Here is a 21138-nt window from a genome sequence, read left to right on the forward strand (position 1 = left end):
CTAAAGGTCAAGCACCTCTCGACGTACCAAGCGATTTCTTGCTTCATGCACGGCCACCAGTAGCTCAAACTCAAATACCGGTACATCTTGGTGGCCCCCGGGTGAATAGAGAAGTGAGACTTATGACCCTCCTCCATGATTGTCTGTCTGACCCCACCAGAAATTGGAACCCACACCCGACTGCATCGGGTTAATAATCCCCGACTATCCTACACAAACCGGGTGTTCTCACCCCTGATCCTCTCTAGCTTCTAGTTCTCTGGCCTCATGCCCTCGACCTGAGCATCTCTGATAAAACTCACAAGCAGAGAATCGACCGCTATCCTCATACATATCGATGGGAGGAAGACCCAACTGACTTGCGGCTCAAAGCATCCGCAACCACATTCGCTTTACCGGGGTGGTAAAGGATCTCACAATCATAGTCCTCGACTACGTCCAGCCACCTGCGCTGTCTCATATTCAGGTTTGGCTGATCCATGATATGTCTCAAGATCTTGTGGTCCGTATATATGGTACAATGGACCCCGTATAGGTAATGTCTCCATATCTTGAGAGAGAACACCACCACTCCCAACTCTAAATCATGAGTAGGATATCTCGTCTCATGCAGCTTCAGCTGCCGTGATGCGTAGGCTATCACTCGTCCCCTCTACATGAGGATCACCCCTAAACCTGTGATGGATGCATCACAGAACACCACAAAATCCTCAACTCCCTCTGGGAGTGTTAGAACTGGAGCCTCACATAAACGTTGACGGAGGGTCTCAAACACCCTCTGCTGCTCAAGGCCCCAACGGAACTCCACCCCCTTCATTGTTAGATGAGTGAGGGGTACTGCAATTTTGGAGAAATCCCGTATGAATCTCTGGTAGTACCCTGCCAATCCCAAAAAAACTGCTGATATCTAAGGGAGATTTCGGAACCTCCCACTGCATGACTGCCTCGATTTTGGCCGGGTCGACCAAGATCCTATCCTGATTAACGAGGTGCCTGAGGAATTGGACCTCCTGTAACCAAAACTCGCATTTAGAGAACTTGGCATATAGCCGCTCTCGTCTTGGAACTCCTAACAACTCCCTGAGGTGCTCCTCATGCTGCTCACGAGTCTTGGAATATACCAAGATGTCCTCTATAAACACGATGATCAAGCGATCCAACATTGGTTTTAAGACCCGATTCATCAGGTCCATAAATACTATCGGCATGTTAGTGAGCCCAAACGGCACCACCACGAACTTGTAATGACCATAACGAGTCCGACACACGGTCTTCTCCACGTCCTCCTCTCTGACTCGGACCTGATGAAACCTTGACCTCAAATCTATCTTGGAGAACCAAGATGCCCCTGCAACTGATCAAAGAGATCATCTATCCTTGGGAGTGGATAACGGTTCTTCACCGTCAACTTATTCAACTCCCTATAATCAATGCACATCCTGTGTGAGTTGTCCTTCTTCCTGACAAAGAGGATCGGTGCTCCCCATGCAGAACTGCTAGTTCGAATGAACTGCTTGCCCAGAAGTTACTGCAGCTGTGATGACAGCTCCTGCATCTCGAGTGACGCCAGTTGGTACGGCGCCTTGGCAATTGGTTCCGCACCCGGCACCAGGTCGATCCGGAACTCGACCTGCCTCTCTGGAGGTATCCCTGGCAACTGCTCCGGGAATACATCAGTAAATTCTCTAACCACCGGGACCTCTGAAACTGGAGTCGGGTCCCTGACCCGCGTATCCACCACATACGCCAAATAACCCGCACACCCGTGCTGAATATATTGTCGAGCCCTGGCAGCTGAACAAAACCCTGATCCCACTCTGGTGCACTCACCATATACAACCAGTTCTCCCCTACTTGGGGTTTGAACTACCACTCGTTGGACCTCCTAGTATATCATAGCACCGAACCGATTGAGCTAATCCATGCCCACAATCACACAAACCTCCCCCATGGGGATCGGAATCAAATCTATCGGAAAGGATGCCCCGAAAATCTCCAACTCACACCTTCGGTAGACCGAAGAAGCAGAAACCCTAGGTTCGTTGGCGATAGAAACTCGCAACGGACACTCTAACTCGCCCACTGGCACACCGAACTCCCTACTAAACGCCTGAGATACGAAGGAGCGACTCACCACCGAGTAAAATAAAACCAAGGCAGGCAAAGAGCTCACTAAAAACGTACCTAATCACAGGTACAACGGATAAGCATAAAGCAGATATAATAAATGCGATAAGGGGTAGAAACATACCAGCCACCACATCTGGTGCTGCTCTGGCCTCCTCTGCTGTAAGCTGGAAAGAGTGCCCCTGGGCCCACGGGGGCACTGCTTGACGCTGACTCCCTTCGGTAATCCTCAATGTAGCCGACGCTAGAGCCTGTGCTGGTCTAGCTGCAAGCTGAGGACAATTGGTCTTCACATGACCAACCTGATGACAGTGGTAGCAGATCCTCATATCCTGAACCGGGGCCGTCCGACGACAATCCCTCGTAAAATGCCCCTCCTGGCCGCATTTGCGGCATTCGCTATCAGACCTACAAACCCCCGAGTGCCCCTTTCCGCACTTGCCACAAGTGCGTCCCTGATGTCCCCCTGACCGGGAATCAGCGGTCTTAGACCGCTTTGGCGCCGACTGTGTCTGTGTCGGGGCCAGACCCTACTCTCTCAGTTGTAGCTCAATCTCAAGCTCTCACCACCTGGCGGCCTCCTGTAAATCCAGAAGCGTATCACAACGTTGGGTCGCCACAAACTGTCGAATATCCGTCTTGAGGATGCTCAAATAACGAGTCATCTGAGCTTGCTCATAAGCAAACTCCGGGCAGAACATCGCCCTCTCGGTGAACATACGGGTGATTTCCGTCACCGTCTCCTGATCTTGTCTCAACTCCAGAAACTCCTGAGCTAACCGTTCCCGCTCGACTCGAGGAATGTAGCGAGCGCTGAACATATCCCTGAGCTGCTCCCAAGTAACATCAGCTCTCTACTCATCCAAATACGACCCAGTCATCAACCTCCACCAGTCCTTTACCCCGGACCTCAGCAAGTTCAGGGCACATCTGAACTTCTGGTCAGTAGAACATAATCACGTGAAGAAACATCCATCTAGGGACGAGCATAAGCGGGTACCCGAACGATTTTAGTGGAACCGGAACCGGCAGTTCCTAGGATATTGGAACCGGAACCGGTTATATCGGTTTTTAAATTTTAGGAACTGCTCCTGGAACCGCCGGAACCGGTTCCGATTCCTGGTACCCGCTTGTTAAAACTTTTCAAACTATTTTAAGCCAAAAATCATGAAATTCTTATCATTTGTCTAGTTGATGAGCTCAAAATTATTGTTTTAAAAACTTTCAAACTAGTTCATCTTAAGAGCATGCCTGGAAGTTTTCAATAAAAACCTTGAGCTGAAGTGCTAATATACATTCTTCATTCATAAGCTAAACAGTTAGTCAATGTTTATTACACAAAGCAATGTGGGCTAACCAGCTTTCTCCATAAAGTCCATTTTCTGACGAATTAAACTGAAGGAACTAAAAACACTTCAATCTTCTAAAACTTGAGCTTTATAATTTATATCCCTACAAACGAGCTACAATGTTCTATTGCTATAATTCTTTACTAATATTTTTGACTTTGGATGTAAAATCCCTAAGGATATATCATTTGTGTTTCACGGTTTTGCTTATTTTCATAATTCCTATGCAATGTGAACCAATAAAATAATGTAATATATATATATATACCGGTTCCGGCGGGTACCCAGCGGGTAGCGGTTCCGAAAAAATGAGAACCGGAATCGGAACCACATAAGGCGGTTCCAAAACTAAAGGAACCAGAATCGGAACCGCTTAAGGCGGTTCTGGTTCCGGAACTGGCAGTTCCGAGGCTGTTCGGGTTCCGGAACTGGCAGTTCCGAGGCGGTTTCGGTTTCGAAAGCGATTACCCAGTTTCGTTGCTCATCCCTACATCCATCCACGTCAGACAACCACCTTATGGCTTTGATGGGGTCCTGAATCCCATCAAAAGCAGGGGCTTCATGTTGTCGAAGTCCTAATACTGAAAGCCCCGACCGACTCCCAGCCTTGCCGCCGATACGGCTGATGTACCTGCCGCGGCAGCCGCCTCGGTGAGGACTGCATAACGATCATCTAAATACTCCACCATAGCGGTCTTAATAGACCCGAACATCTCCGGCAAATGAGCCCGAAACATAGCAACAACCTCATCATGTAGGATCTCCTGGATCCTGTCATCCATCTCATCTGGCCGATAGTCTCGGGCACTGTCGGCGCCACACGTCCGCACTCTCCCTCTCCTGATCCTGACCCGGATCTCGTCACGAATCGTTGTGTAACCACCATGATGAAAACATACCAAAAATATATCAGATATTCCACATAACAATCCGGGAACCAACTCCCAATCAAAACCCTAGGGGTTGTGACTTCCTTGCTACGCGTATGGGTCATGTGCTTTCAGTAGTACGGGCTTATACTACATTCCACACCTACCCATATTTATCTCAACTATCATCACAACGCCCTAAAAATCTCATAAGCATGGCATGCGCCCAGTTCTCACTCCTAGAGGAAGGCTAAATATCTCATAATCGGTGGACTCATCCCAAACAACCTACCCATCCATGAAACATCCCCCAACCCTGCAACACTCATGTATGCTAACCATACATAACGTTGGACCCTATAGACTTTCGAATACCTGATCCTACCCTAAGCCCTTTATCAAACAAGAACAGGAAATAAGGCCAAACCAAACATTCTCAGGCTATAAGATCTTAATTATGTACAACCGTGATGCATACCCTAAGCAACTACAGTAATGATGTCAATTTCATATAAGGAAAACCTCTAGGCTATCAGGCATCATATAATGAAGAAATTATATCGTGTAATTCCTGAAGATCCCTAGACTAGCACTAGCATGTTGTTCTAATCATATCTCATAACTCAAATAATTTGTAAGGTATTTTGGGGTCTATCCGCGAGTTCCGGGTGATCCTACACTTGCAACCTCCTTTTATTATTTGGAAAACATTTTAAGAAAATCGTTTTATAACCTTGTCCTCAATTGGAGACTGGAGACACATGAGTGTTTCCTCCAATTCACTCAAACCAAGGCTCTGATACCAACTTGTAACATCCATAAAAATCATGCCAAATTTTAAACTTAAAAAAACATTTTAAAACCCATGATGATACAAAAATTGTTTTCTAAAATAGTATATAGTCAGAGTATCCCAGAATCAAAACATAAAATAATAACGTGTGAGGAGCGGTACGATCATGCCTTCGCCTTCCTGCGACCATCGGAAGTACCTGAAACAATAATCGATAAATGTCAGCTCGAAGACTTAGTGAGTTACCCCCAAAATACCAACGCCACACGTATATAACCATATCATATAAATGTATAAGCAAACAGCATGCATAATGAGCCATCAGTATGACTAGACCATATCCCGGTCCTCAGTCTATATGGACTGCTCTCTGAGCCCTCGGCACGTCTGGACCGCCCTCCTCAGGGCCTTCAGCCTATCCGAACTGCTTGCTGGGCCTTCGGCCTGACTAGATTTGCCCGGCCCGGGCCTGCAGTCTACCCGGTCCGCCCAGGGTGTCTTGGCCTACTGCACACAGCAGGACCTACCTCAACCCTTTCTCCAAACCAATAAACATGTGCACATAAATATCATATGCTAGCATGCAATAACAAATAGTCATACAGATCTAACTGATCTCTAACATAGAAACCATCCTATAAATAGGATATCAATCAAACAGATTACTAGCATAACAACCATCCTAACCCAGGGTGTAATCTAACATAGCAACCATCCTAAAACCAGGATGAAATCTAACATAGAAACCATCCTAAACCAGGATGTAATCTAACATAGCAACCTTCCTAAACCAGGAAGGAAATTGTAAAGGATCGGCCTTAGTGTCGTAGACCCTGTTGATATAGTAAGGATAGCTCACCTTGCACTGTCATATCGAAGATAAACCTAAGCTCTTGGATCGCCGGTACAAGTCAACCACCTAAATGCACCATGGAACCATGCTTGTAAATTTCCAATTTTCCAAAATGCCCTAGAAGTCCAATGGTCAACTATAACGCCCGTAGATGCGGGCTAGTCAATTTAGAGATAATAGGGGTCGAAAACGACTTTTTGACAAAAGATTATTTAGAATAAATAATCTTAACCAAGTTGTAGAATATGTTTCAAGGGTTTCGTACATATAAAGACCGCCGTTATCCGAGTTATAACGAAGAAGTTATGACCCGTCGAAGTTTCGCGACGGAACTGGTACGATACCGGGAAACGTAAATAGTGAATTTACGATAGAGCAATATTCAGCCTTAGTGATCAAAACGAAAGCCGTAGAATTCGTTAAACCGAGAGCAACTATAAAAATAACGCCCAAGTCTGACTTCGTATGAGGAAGTTATGATTTTTCGAAGTTTCGGCTTAGCTGTGTACAACCCGAAATTCAAATATTAAATTGAGCAGTTTTTAGTCGACACAACCTAAACGAGAATCGAAGATGTTGTTAATAGTAGCGTAACGATAAAAAGATGGACGAAAACGGACGTCGGATGAAGAAGTTATGAATTTTAAACGGACCAATCCTATCCCGGCCTGTTAAATAACATTAACTTTTAAAATAAATTCAAAATTAGCTGACGGAGACTAAACGAAAGTTGTAGAGTACGTTCTCGCCTTCGCGTGGATATAAAGAACGTCGAAAATGGAGCTCGTATGGGAGAGTTATGGTTTTTAGAAGTCGGAAAGGGAATTTGCGAAATCTAATGCGAGATCGATGAATTCCAGTCGTTCGATGATGATCAGGACTCACTTCGGATGATGACATGTCGTCCTTCGCATATGCCCAACGTCCGCGGCTCGGTACGCCCAATGTTCTGATCATTTGCGCAGTTCTGAGACAAGCCACACTCCACCACCAAAACCTCGCCATGTGTTGTACGATGCGAACTACGCCCCGCGTCCGAGGATCTGTATGCCCAGCGTACGTCCGAGGACCAGGCTATAAAAGGAGGCCGAGGTTGCCCGCATTTTCACACCAAAAATCACTTCTCTCTCTAGTTTCTTTCTCTCTCTAGGATCCCAAACCACCCCTAAACCCTAAGTAAACCCCCTAGCTCCCGAAGGAAGCCCCGAGGCTCCTAGAGTCCCGAGAAAGAGAGTCTTTTGGTTTCGAAACGTTGCTCCAAGCGAAGCCCGGTTTTCTTTAAAATCCGCTGTAAGTGAGCTACACCTATGCAATTTTTAATATAGCTTTCAAATAATTATAGTAATGTTATTAGGTCCTTAAAATAACTATTTGGGCTATTATTAAGAGTTATATAGTATTGTTTAACGCTTATATAATAGTAATAATAGCTAGACTATTAATTAGTCGCGGTTATCGTTAGACTAAACCCTAGTGGTATTGATACTAGGTTTTATCGGAGGAAAATTGTTTTGAGAGTATCGAAGCGTTGTCCGAGTGTTGAGTCACCACGTTTCAGGTGAGTGCATATTTACTTTCATCTTACATATAGATATGAAGTATTTTATATAAACTACGTGCTATGTGTGCATATTATCTGAATACTTGTTGTCTATGCTGGATGAACGTTTTTATACATGTTTTAAATGATTTAAAATGTATATGTATATGAATGATGGGTATGACACGGGTAAATGAATGATGAGAGATAAAAGATGATGCGGGTAAAAATTGGCAACTATAGACTTAGTGCCTAATAAACAACAGCGGCAACTATAGACGTAGTGCCTATTCGACAAACACTGGTAGCTACGGACTTAGTACCTGTTAGGAATTGATAGCTATGGACTTAGTACCTATTAGATAAACACTAGTAGCTATGGATTTAATACCCGATGAATAAACTATAGCAGCTATGGAATTAGTGCTTTACGAACGAGCATTAACAGCTATGAATTTAGTGCTAGTCCTATAACCCTGGAAGCAAGGGACCTCAGAATAAACGAACGCAAGATAGATGAATCTTAGGATAGATCCTTAAGAGTAAAGAAGATAATGGGGATGCGTAATTGGCTTGATTGCTTGATTGTTTAAACATAATAATTATATTATTGTAGGTTGAAAACTCTATGTACTCACCAGGTTTCCCAACCTGACCCACTCAGTTTATTTATGTCACGGGTGTTGTTATGATGTCACATTACACTGAAAGATTAAGGAGATGTAAATCACTAGTGATAATGAATGTAAGTTATGTTTATGCTTATGTTTCTGTATTGACGATGACATCCCAAATGTTTTAAAATGAATAAAAATACATTTTTTCAGAAATGCTTTGATAACGTATTTATCATGTTTTACTGGGAAGAAATTCCACAACATTTTTATTAAAACAGGTACTCTGATTTTTATAAAGCATAAACAAAATCGGTCTTTTCTGGCCGTGAAAATGGGGATGTCCAGCCACTCGCCGAGTTCCTTGCATACTCACCAACTCGCTGAGTTACTTGAGTGACTCGTTGAGTTCCTAGTGTCAGTGGTCATAACTCCTTGGCCAACTCGGAGAGTTTTCCCCTTACAACTCGTCGCGTTCATACGTGTCCAAAGGTTGGGAAAACCCTAGCCGACTCGCTGAGTCATCAACTGACTCACCGAGCCCAAGGCAATCTTCATCGGGCTCTCTGAGTTGTTCATCCAACTCGTCGAGTTCATAACCATCTTCATATGACTCGTTGAGTGGCTTCAATCCTTCATCCATATAGAGACTTTTTAAGTCATGCAAAGGCTCCATACTACAGATCTAAGTTCCTGGGGCATGTTCATCACGTAAAGTTGCAAACTTTACGTGCATGCAAGATTATTATGGCCCAAAACAAGCTAAAGGAGTGGCTTAATGTAAGGGAAAGGTCGTAGCTCAACAAACACTGAAACTTTATGACAAAGAGGGGCTAAACGAGTCCAAATTTGAGGTTGCAACCTCAGATCTTGACCCAAATCGGAGAACCACCACACAAAACCCTAAAAAATCCCAACCCCATAAATGAACAGATCTAACTAAGAGAGAGCCAAGGTAACAACTTGTTACCTCCAAAATGAAGCCAAGATAGAGAAGAATCTGGATCTACAACAGCCCCTTGCTCCAAACTTCTTGAACTCCAAGCTTTTTACTCCAAAAATCCCTCTTCCAAGCTAAAAAGCACACAAATATAGAGAGCAACCACGAATTAGGGTTTTTGAACTCAAGGGAGGTAGTAAGAGAGGCTAAGGATAATAAGTGGTCCTTAAATAGGGTGCAAAAACCCAAAATTTAGGGTTTCATCTGCCAGCTCCTACTCGTCGAGTCCCTTCTTGGACTCGGCGAGTAGGTCACTAAAACACGCGGACCAACCCGCTGCTACTCGACGAGTAGGGCAACCAACTCGTCGAGTAGACCTTGAAAACAAGAAAACTCATATAAAATCGATAACTGAAAATCGGGGCGTTACACCTGCTAAATGGAGTTTTTGACAAAAAGAGCCTAAATGTTGGGTATTAACACACCAGAATTCTTCACGGGGACTAAACCGAACAAATTTTGAAAACTTAGGGACTTTTTTGTTAAAAGCCCTATATATATATATATATATATATATATATATATATATATATATATATATATATATAGAGAGAGAGAGAGAGAGAGAGAGAGAGAAAGAAACAAAGAAAAAAAGTTTGATCGAGTGAGGACTACAAGGAAAAAATCATTGCCGTAAGATTGAAAAAAAATATAAGATGGAGATTTTATTTGATTTATTGTCAAAATACCGCGAGATGAGTCATGGAAGCCATAAAGTAATCAACTTTATGGTTTAAGACATGAAATAAGACCTGGATCTGAGTTTGTAGCCTTTAAATCGGAGTATTAATCAATTAATAGAGAAAGGACTTAGCAGGGTATTACGCTGGCGTACTTGTAGGTACACCCAGTCTACTCGTCATCAAGCCCTTACGCTAAGCGTACTTTGGAGTACGCCCCGCACAACGCAGTTAATTTGGACCTTGAGTATTTGGGCCTTGGTGTGGGCTGTATTTTGGACTTTGGGCCTTAGTGGGCCAGCAGGAGTCAGTTAATATGGGCCAAATATAGGTGTTGGGCTTAGGGTAAGGCCCAATAAAGGAATTTGGGCCCAATGTAGCAAATTGGGCCATTAATGGGCTTGGGAAGCCTGTCTAGTGATTCGACCTTCAGAAGTCAGATTATGGGCCAAGGGCATTTTTGGGCTTAAGTAGGGCCCATATGAGGATTTAGGCCCAATTTAGAAAATTGGGCCATTATTGGGCCTTTAGTGGTCCATTGGTGGACTTAGAAAGAATTAAAGGGTTTGGGCCTTGGTTATGACCCACACCATAGCAGGGGTAAAATAGTCATTTTACCCATAGAAGGATCCTTATTCTGATTAAGTGTTTTAATTGGTCATGATAGCCGGGGAGCATCCGGAACAGCAGTCAGGGATTCTTTACTCAGGCTTTCAGCACTCAGTTCTTCGAGGTGAATTTCCTTCCAGTAGGATCGGGTCTACGCCCATAATGGCGGCCCGTTTAGATAGCAGTAGTTCCGGACTGCGGTCCGATGTCGGGGTGGTCCCGAGAAGTAGTTTAGTATGCTTGATGTCTTTGTGATTCAGGCATGTCTATGTGTTATGTGTTCCGGACTGCGGTCCGATGCAGTATGTAGTATATGTGTTATTGTTATATGTTATGATTATGTTATGCTATGTTCAGTCAGTTCTGGACTTCGGTCCGATGCAGTGGGAAAGGCCCTAGTTAGTTCCGGACTTCGGTCCGATGCAGTAGGCAAGGCCCTAGTTAGTTCCGGACTTCGGTCTGATGCAGAGGGCAAGGCCCTAGTCAGTTCCGGACTTCGGTATGATGCAAATGGCAAGGCCCTAGTCAGTTCCGGACTTCGGTCCGATGCAGTGGGCAAGGCCCATTATGTGCTTTATATGTTATTATATGGTATGTAGTAGTTTGGGGGAGCTCACTAAGCTTCGTGCTTACAGTTTTAGTTTTGGTTTCAGGTACTTCAGCTAGCAAGGGGAAGGTCTCGGGATGATGGCATGGCACACACCACGGTTTTAGCCTAGGAGTTAGACTCTGATATTTTTGATATGATCTTGACATGAGTTTTGATATTAGACATATTTTATGACATTTTGAGACACATGACTTATGGTTTTCTTATATGATATTTGGATATTATGGTTTTAGTAATGTTTTCAAACGAAATTGTTGGCTTGTATTTTTGGGATGTTTCGAGTTGGTATCAGAGCCTTGGTTTGAGGGATTCGGACATGCGTTCAGGTGTGTCTGAACTCAAACTGAGGAATTGGTATAGAAATTTTCAAAAGGAAAGCAATTTTCGTAAAAATGGATTTTTAGAAAAGAAAATGAGTTTTAGAAAAAGTGAAAAGAACTTTGAGAAAAGTGAAAAGAACTTTGAGAAAAGTGAAAAGAACTTTGAGAAAAGAAAAGAACTTTGAAAAGAGAAAAGGGTGTGGTGTATGCAGTCAGCCGAGCTCAAGTAAGTTCTCCCAAAATACCCATACAAGTTTATGTTATGACTATCAGTTTAGTAGAACAGCGTGCTAGATTAGGACTATGGATCTAGGAAGGATGCCTTATATGCCTGCTATATGTTCTTTTGAGCTGCATGATAGTATTCGTTAGACAGTGGTAGGATAACTTGTTTAGGTCATGCCTGATTACATGAGCTTATGCCACGTGCTAGTACAAATACTTGATATGTGAATAGAATTGCTTGATTATGCTCTGATTAGAATTTTCCCTTTTGTTTGAATGCTACTTGCTTTGTGCCTTGTGGGACTATGAGTAATGGGAGTTAGCCACTAGGTGAATACATCAAGTCACATGTGATCAGAGTTGAATAATCTTAGAGTGCTGGAATTGGCCCTATTGCGCAGCTCTCGTATGAGTCTAACCATTGTAGGGACGAGTCCTTTACTCGAAGGATTATCTGTGCCTCGTCACATGTGATGGTATTCAGGTAGTGGCTAATTGGCATTATAAAGACACCTTCAGTAGCTGAGGACTGGGTGCGGGTTGGAGGTTACCCTAGGGCAAGCCTAAGATGAGATTCGTGTTGGGAGTAGTGTTAGTAGAAGGGACTTGGTGGAGTCAAGGCAATTCTTGAGGAAAGTACGGATAGATGTGGAAGGTAGTATGGGCCCGTACTACTGAAAACAGAGGATCCGTACTCGATTCGAGAAGGGCCAAGATGAGACTGGGAAACTTGTAGTGTGTGTGTGATCCCTCAGCAGTGATATGTGTTTTGATGGTTATTACAGCAGTGCAAGTATAGTGACGCTACGGGATAGGCCAATAGGAAGTTCAGGTGCCAGTGAGGAGTCAGGCTCGGGTTCAGGAGCTGAGCAGCTCGGGGAGCAGATGAGAGAGTTAGTATCAGGTGAGATTACACGCAGTATCCTAGACTAGACTCATGTGATCTTTGGTACAGTCAAGGAGGGCATATTGGAGGTTTTGGATGAGAGGATGGGAGCCTTTCACGCTGAGTTGGTAGCCATGTTAGGGGTTCCTCTAGGGCCCAATGTCTATGGATCTCGGGGATCCCTCGGAAGGGAGGGTCCTGTTCTTAGCTCTTGTCATCAGGGATCGGAGGTGGGTTACACACCTTGTCTCCAGGAGAGTTCACTTCATGATTGGATCGCTATGGAAGTTACGCGAGCTATACACGAGGAGTTACCCGACATTATCGAGCGTGTTATGGATAGAGTAACCGCTAGGGTTCAGGGTCAGGCAGCGATTGTTCAGGCGGTTGATGGGGTAGCCGAGGCAACTCAGGAGAAAGAGTTGGGTTTGGATGTGCACCTAGGAAAGAGGAAGCAGGAACATGGTCTGAGTCAACCAACCGAGCAGTTGATTTCGGCCGTAGCAGGAGTCAAAAACCCAAAGGGTCGTGGCGATTCCACAAAGGATGAATGGGTACAAAAAGATGTTTGTATCAGGTCTAAGTACGGAAGGTGTGGGTGGAAGGGTCACAAGCGTCAAGAATGCTCGATGGAGGAAAAGTTGTGCCATCGTTGTCATCATCCTGGACACATCAGAGCAAATTGCCCCTGTAGAGCGGTTAAAGCGGCCCAGGTTTCATCACAGATATTCCTACAGAGAGAGGGAGTTCAGGTTCCAATGTCCATGATTCCGCAAGAGGTCAAGATCGAGCCGCAATAGATCGCTGGTATGTAATTCGAATTCTCCTTTTTGCGATGATTTTATTGTTATGGTACTGCATCGATGTTAGTAAGTATATTTATTGGAGTATTATATTACTGCTTGTGATTGAGTTATATGCCATCTGCATACATTGGATGTTAGAATGATAGTAAGAGGTCGTCTCCTTTAGAACAGGTTACTTCGGATGCAGTAGTTGTAGCACGTATGTATGAGACTCGGTAGTGTCTCGCTAGTTTCGGGAAGGCGTCGTTTGGGTATAGATTGGTTATATCCCCAGTGGTGGTAAGCTTGGGTTTCTAGCGGAGTAGCCAGAGGATGATAGGGAGGATTGGGAACTCTCCCAAGCTGTGAACGGTAAGGGATTAGCCGGATCAAAGTGGGGTATAGCCCTTCAAGTATTCAAGGTCAATAGCATGCTAAACTTAGAAGGGTTAGTGATCTTCATGAATGAAGGGAAAGTAGTCTGAGGGGTGTGTAAGTGGAGGAGTGCAGGGGTTGAGAGTTTGGGAAACTTCCCAATGTTGGGTTCATGTAATTGAGATTAGTAGATGATTGGTTTGGGAAACCAAGCTGAAGATTTTCTCAACAGAACGCGAGTGTAGCAAGCATGTAAGGCTACAAGATAGTTGTAGCATTTGATAAATGAGGGTTGGTTTGGCAAATCAGGATGGAGGATTGCCAGCAGGACTCGAGTAAGTCAGGATGCCTTCGGAATAGTATTCGGTGGTAGAGACAGAATGGAGAGTGTAGTAGGACTGCGGGATAGCCGCAACATTCCCCAGCAGCAAGTTAGTGAGGGAAGTGATGTAAGACTACGGGTAAGCCGTAGCTTTCATTAGCAGTTTAGTTAGAGGAGTGTGGGTGGGGGCCCATATCTCCTAGTTCGCAGAGTGTGGGCGGAGGCCCGTATCTCCTAGTTAGTAAGGTAGGGATCAGGAAAGGGTAGTTCGTTGAGATTAGTATGGGGTTGGTCGCGTAGCCCTAGAGAGGTGAGACCTTGGGAGAGGCCGCTCCAAGATACAGTTGGGTGGGATCCATGGGCAAGGCCCATATGTTAGTAGCAGTATAGGTGAGACCTAGGAGCAGGATTGCTCACTAGTATGGTTTGGGTGAGACCCGTGGGCGAGGCCCGTGCGACAGTAGCTAGGAAAGTGAGAGTTGAGGGATAGACCGCTCTAGGATATAGCCGGGTGAGACCCATGGAAGAGGCCCATGAGTTTATAGCAGCGCAGGTGGGACCTGGTAAGGACCTTAGGGTCAAGATAGGGGATCGAGGATCCCAGGACTCGTAGCGCCAGAGTGGCAGAGTAGATAGAGCAGCTTAGATAGTCGAAGTTTCTTCGGAAGCGTTGGGAGCGACTAAGAGATTTGTGTTGGGTGTAGTAACCAGTGGGAGTACGGTAACCCATATATTGACAAATTAGTTGGGACCAGGGTGGTCTCAGTTCATCCAGAAGGCGGATAAAGGACAACATAATTTTCAGTTAGTGGTGGTAATGATAAGAGAAGTAGGGTATGAGGCAGCTAGTTGATCGAGGAGTGTTACACCTCTCACAGCAGGGTTGAATAATCTCAAAGGGAAGGATTTGACCCTGTCGTGCAGCTCTCGTTTGATTCTAACCGTTGCAGGGATGAATCTTTTACTCGAAGGATTCTCTGATCCATTCGTTGGGATGGGCGCTCAGCACTAAGTTATAGTAGTAAGAAGTATTCAGTGAGTACTGGCAGTTTTGACCAGCACTGGGAGTGGCTGGAGTAATGGATACCATGAGGGGTATGTCCTTCACTATAATAGAGGATGTGGTTGGTTATAGAAAGTTGCCTTGAGAAGGCTAGTGAACGCGCAAGGAAAAGAGGGTGAACCTGTAGGATGTCCAGCATGGGTACCCGGGGAGTACCGAAAGGATTGTCGGTTGGGTAAGAGCCATGTTCTCAGGATTGTTGGTGATTAGAGTGCTCTCAAGGTTATTATCTACAAGGACTAGTTTTAGCCGTAATGACCGGACAGAAGGCCATTGGAGGCAGTCCTCCGAGGATCGCATTCAGCAGGAGATGTATGCATCAGGAAGGCATGTGGTGAGCAGAGTACAGAGTATTTGACCATAGCAGACTTCGAGGACGAAGTCTAGTTTAAGTGGGGGAGAGTTGTAACACCCTGTTCAGAAAAGCATTCATTTATGGATCCAGAAGTAAAGGCTAAGGGCATTTCGGGCTGGGGTGTGTTGTTAGAAGCGTAAGGCTTCTCGCCATCTTTCCGTGGATATAAAGTACATCGGGAACGGATCTAGAATGAAGGAGTTATGAAACTTTGAAGATATTGGCAATAATGGCCCTTATGGAGAAAAGTTCACATGGAAGGCCATGCATGCATTTTTGGAACACGCGTGGGTACGCCTAACGTAATGGAGCGAATGATCGCAGGTGCAGAGAGGCGTACGCTCAGAGCCTCAAAACTCTATTTTTAGGGAGTGTCATTATCTAAAGAACATAATGGCTCCAACCCTAGCCCCCTTATCAGCCTCCCCAACTTCAGAGAAACCCAAGAACTCCCCAACCCTTCATTTTGTGAGATCTTGACCTTGGGAAGCTTAGTTTGGTGGTTTAAAGCTTGGAAGAGAAAAGAAGAAGAGTGGCAAGGAGGAACCTTGGAGGCCAGGGCTTATAGATCTGAGATAACATCATCTTCTGGAACATCTTGAAGGTATAAAGCTCACAACTTTACTTAAGAGTGCTTAGATCTAGTATGGTTTAGTTTTTGGTCCAAAGGTGAAAGCTTTATGGCTTAAATCGGATTTCCAGACCAAGGGTTGCCTCCCTTGGTGCTAATGACTCCCTATAATAGAAAGTTGATATCTTGATGGTCCAAATGAGTTCATGCATGAGTTAAGACCTTTTTCCATGGAAATAGATTATGGTTTTTGGAGTTGGAGCTTATGTGAGTCATGGAAGCCATAAAGTAAGCAACTTTATGGTTTAAGACATGAAATAAGACCTGTATCTGAGTTTGTAGCCTCTAAATCAGAGTATTACGCACTTAATAGAGAAAGGACTTAGCAGGGTATTACGTTGAGCGTACGTGTAGGTATGCCCAGCGTACTTGTCATTAAGCCCTTACGCTAAGCGTACTTTGGAGTACACCCCGCGTAACGCAGTCAGTTTGGACCTTGCGTATTTGGGCCTCGGTGTGGGCTGTATTTTGGACTTTGGGCCTTAGTGGCCCAGTAAGAGTTAGTGAATATGGGCTAAGTATAGGTGTTGGACTTAGGGTAAGGCCCAATAAAGGAATTTGGGCCCAATGTAGTAAATTGGGCCATTAATGGGCCAATAGTGGGCTTGGGAAGCCTATCTAGTGATTCGGCCTTCAGAAGTCAGATTATGGGCCAAGGGCATTTTTAGGCTTAAGTAGGGCCCATACGAGGAGTTAGGCCCAATTTGGAAAATTGGGCCATTAGTGGGCCTTTAGTGGGCCATTGGTGGACTTAAAAAGAATTAAAGGGTTTGGGCCTTGGTTATGACCCACACCATAGCAGAGGTAAAATAGTCATTTTACCCATAGAAGGATCCTTATTCTGATTAAGTGATTTAATTGGTCATGATAGTCGGGGAGCAGCCGGAACAACAGCCAGGGATTCTTTACTCAGGCTTTCAGCAGTCAGTTCTTCGAGGTGAGTTTCCTTCCAGTAGGATCAGGTCTACGACCACAATGTCGACCCATTTAGATAGCAGCAGTTCCGGACTGTGGTCCGATGCCGGGGTGGTCCCGAGAAGTAGTTTAGTATGCTTGATGTCTTTGTGATTCAGGCATGTCTATGTGTTATGTGTTCCGGACTGCGGTCCGATGCAGTATGCAGCATATGTGTTATTGTTATATGTTATGATTATGTTATGCTATGTTCAATCAGTTCTAGACTTCGGTCCGATGCAGTGAGCAAGGCCCTAGTTAGTTCCGGACTTCGGTCCGATGCAGTGGGCAAGGCCCTAGTTAGTTCCGGACTTCGGTATGATGTAGTAGGCAAGGCCCTAGTCAGTTGCGGACTTCGGTCCGATGCAGAGGACAAGGCCCTAGTCAGTTCCAGACTTCGGTCCGATGCAGAGGGCAGGGCCCTAGTCAGTTCCGGACTTCGGTCCGATGCAGTGGGCAAGGCCCAGTATGTGCTTTATATGTTAGTGTATGGTATGTGGTAGTTTGGGGGAGCTCACTAAGCTTCGTGCTTACAGTTTCAGTTTTGGTTTCAGGTACTTCAGATAGCAAAGGGAAGGGCTCGAGATGATGGCATGACACACACCACAGTTTTAGCCTGGGAGTTATACTCTGATATTTTTGACATGATCTTGACATCGGTTTTGATATGAGACATGTTTTATGACATTTTGAGACACACGACTTATGGTTTTCTTATATGATATTTGGATATTATGGTTTTAGTAATGTTTTTAAACAAAATTTTTGGCTTGTATTTTTGGGATGTTTCACTTATGGTGATAATCATCCATATTTACTTATATGTAGACCATTGTAGTTTTGGAAGAGAGGTTGGATAGGATTCATCCAACTAACACATGATTTTTTATTATGTTTAAACACTTGCTTTTTAGGGTTTTGACTTAAAAAAGAAGTAAGGCAAGAACCGTTTCATTTAAGATCTTTTTAGACCTTGTAAGCTTATTTTGAATGTATATGGTTTTTTTATTCGAAACAATCTAGCAATTTTTTTCTTGCTTTGTTGTTATTGGATTTGTAGATGATTAGTGGTATGTATTTGCATATTATGTTTGTGATATCAAATCTGGTTATATTGAAGTCCCACTCATTTGATACATGTATGATATTTGGTGAAGCAGAGTTGGAGTTTTGAAATAAAATCAAGTATCAGAGAAATCTAAATCACCCAACTTCAGTGAATGTACAATGGTATAATTGGCATGGGTATAATTTTGTAAAGCGACTTTTTTGCATGTTTTCTTATAATTGTTCTTCACCGATGGATAACATGATTGACTTTTTCTACCTCATTTTCCCCTTTATAGGTGAATCTTTGTTCTCTTTTGTTTCTTGAAAAGGAAAAAAAGGATGGATAAAATTGTTTTTTTTTTTTGCACCATGGGCTTCTAGGTCTCATATTCGTTGGAAATATAGAACTAAGTGAAATCCTTCTTAGAATTTGGAGAAACTTAATTCACCTTTGTTCATATATATTTCATTTTTGTGGTAATTGTAGATGCTTATTATTATCCAATTTTGAGGTTTTGGGGTTTTAGAGTTATAAAGGATTGCAATGGGAAAACAAGGAAATTCCTGTTACTTTTAGAGTTTGGTTATTTTGGGACATATGGTTACAAAACTAAAAACTGATTATAGATATAAAATTTTTTAATTCATCTTAATATATTAGTGTAAAAACCAAAAATACACATTAAATATTATACAGGTTACACGTTAAACTAAACCAACTAAATGGATAATTTTTTATGCTAAAATACTATTAGAAATTTGGTTTAGTGGCACTTGAAAATCTGAGAATCGTGATAATCACTTTCTAATCGAAGTATTTGGGTGGTACTCCCAAATCCTCAATTGGATAAGACTCGGATTAAATCAGAGAGAAAGAAAGAGAATGAGAGGATATGATTTCGTGAGTACCAGAAAAGAGACCAAAACCTGAATTTAGATCTTTGTCTTAAAACTGTCATATGACAGTTTAAAACTGTCACAGAACCACCAAAACGGTCATAAAACGGGTCAACTGAATAAAAGTCACAAATGGGTCAATTATTTAAAAAAACCGATCCCAGTCAGGGGTTCTGCCCCTTGGACCCCGCTAGAGCTGCCGCCCCTTGGACCTCGCTCCCAGAGGTGCTGCCCCCAGACCCCCGTTCGTTCAGGGGCTTCGCCCCTAAATAACAGTGTACTTTGATACTTTATCAAACTTAAACAAGTATCCTTCATACCTTCCTTACTTGTTTAATATTTATTAAGATCACTTTTGGTCAATAAAATAATCCCATTACACTTAAATAACATTGATGATAACAAATCACCAACAAATACTGATCAAACCAAAACCAAATTTAATTAATGGCCTAATAACACCTCTAATTTAAGCTAGGGGAATTTATAGCAAGCACAAAGGAATAAGTGGATGCACTTGAGATCTAAACGTAGCCTCGACGTTGTATATGTTTTATATTTATCATATTGCTGTTTATATTTATATTTTTAGAATTTAGATAATTATTAAAATAATTGAGCTGACTCAAAGTATAAAATGTCTTTGATTACATTGTCTATTAACTTAATTGCAAGTACATCTCTATTACTAGAGAAAAGAACTTTTATATAATATTTTAATTAATTACTACTCTGGTGTTTGTTTCTTATATGTATATTTATTTGGATATTTATATCGATTAAAGTTGAAAAAACTATATAGCCCGATAAATGGTTAAATATTGGAAAACTGGCCTCGTAATTTTAAAGTTGATCTATAAAAATATTGATAAACTCTTTATCTAATTTACTTATGGATGAACACATAAGTGAAATCACTAAGGTTTCTTTTTTATTTTATTTTTGAGTAAATTACACGAATGGTCCCTATGGTTTAGGGGAATTTATACGTTTGGTCTCTAATTAAATTTTTTTATTTGAAAGGTCCCTAAGGTTTGTTTTTGTTACGCGTTTGGTCTCTGTCTTACCTAAAATGACTATTTTGTATTTGATTTTCTAATTTATTTAATTAAAGATAAATGAACATGCTTCATCTATTCTATCATAATAAATGAAAATGTATTTGCCAAGTGTCATGTTCTCATTTAGTTTGACACATGTCATTTTGTAGGATTTTTTGATTTTTTTCTTTTCCACTTGGCATTTTCTTGTGCTTTCAATTTTCTTAAATTTAAAAGTAAATTCCATATTTTATGCGAGTTTATTTATGTTATGTAGAATCATTAAATTAAATTTCAATAACCATACCAAAAAAAACGTACAACTACAAATTAGGCAATAATCAATTCTTCCATAATTAAATGTTTACACATCATAATTTTCACTTATACAATAACTTTTTCAAAACAAAAAATCTTATGGAATCCAATTATAAACAAAGAAATTAGTTTTCATTTATTAGGATAGATATATTGAAAAACTTGATCCTTATTATTTTATATTCAACTTTTTTTAATAAACCCGTGTAATACACGGGGCTCACACCTAGTTTTGTATAAGTAAAAGATGAATATGTGGAGTATTAGAAACATATATGGTGCCCCTTGTAAAAAAATGTTATATCTTTTGTCTTCATTTGTTGCGCGTAACTAATACTATGAGATAAGAACCTTTCGGCGACATACATCTTTTTTACTTTTTGCCACTTTCTTTTAAAGCTTCCATGAGACCCTTTTTATGTAGTTATATTTGACATATATGATGAATACCAACATGATTAATTATAATTTGCTCATGCCAATATCATCATGGTCACAAGCCAGGCCGACGTCATTCTTATTTCACGACTTGTTTTATTCGAAGGAAGAAGCTTCATCTCCTACAATCTAATTGTTAGTTATTCATATCATATTTGAAATCTTATATGTTTTTTATGTTTTGTTTGTTTTTTCATATTTTGGAAATGATTATAGGATGACAATTCTAATAGAGATTCATATGAAGCACATCATTGTGTGGATTTGCTTCCTAATGAGATCGTTAAACTGTTTGAGATCTTCTTTTTTTGGATTATTTTTGATTGAATTGTTCGGATATATTTTGTTTATTTATAGATAATGTGCTTCATACGGATCTCTATTAGATCTGTCATTCTATAATCATTTCCAAAATATGAAAAAAAAAATTGTTTA

This window comes from Lactuca sativa, chromosome 7 (genome assembly GCF_002870075.4).
Source record: "Lactuca sativa cultivar Salinas chromosome 7, Lsat_Salinas_v11, whole genome shotgun sequence".
Taxonomy (NCBI): Eukaryota; Viridiplantae; Streptophyta; class Magnoliopsida; order Asterales; family Asteraceae; genus Lactuca; species Lactuca sativa.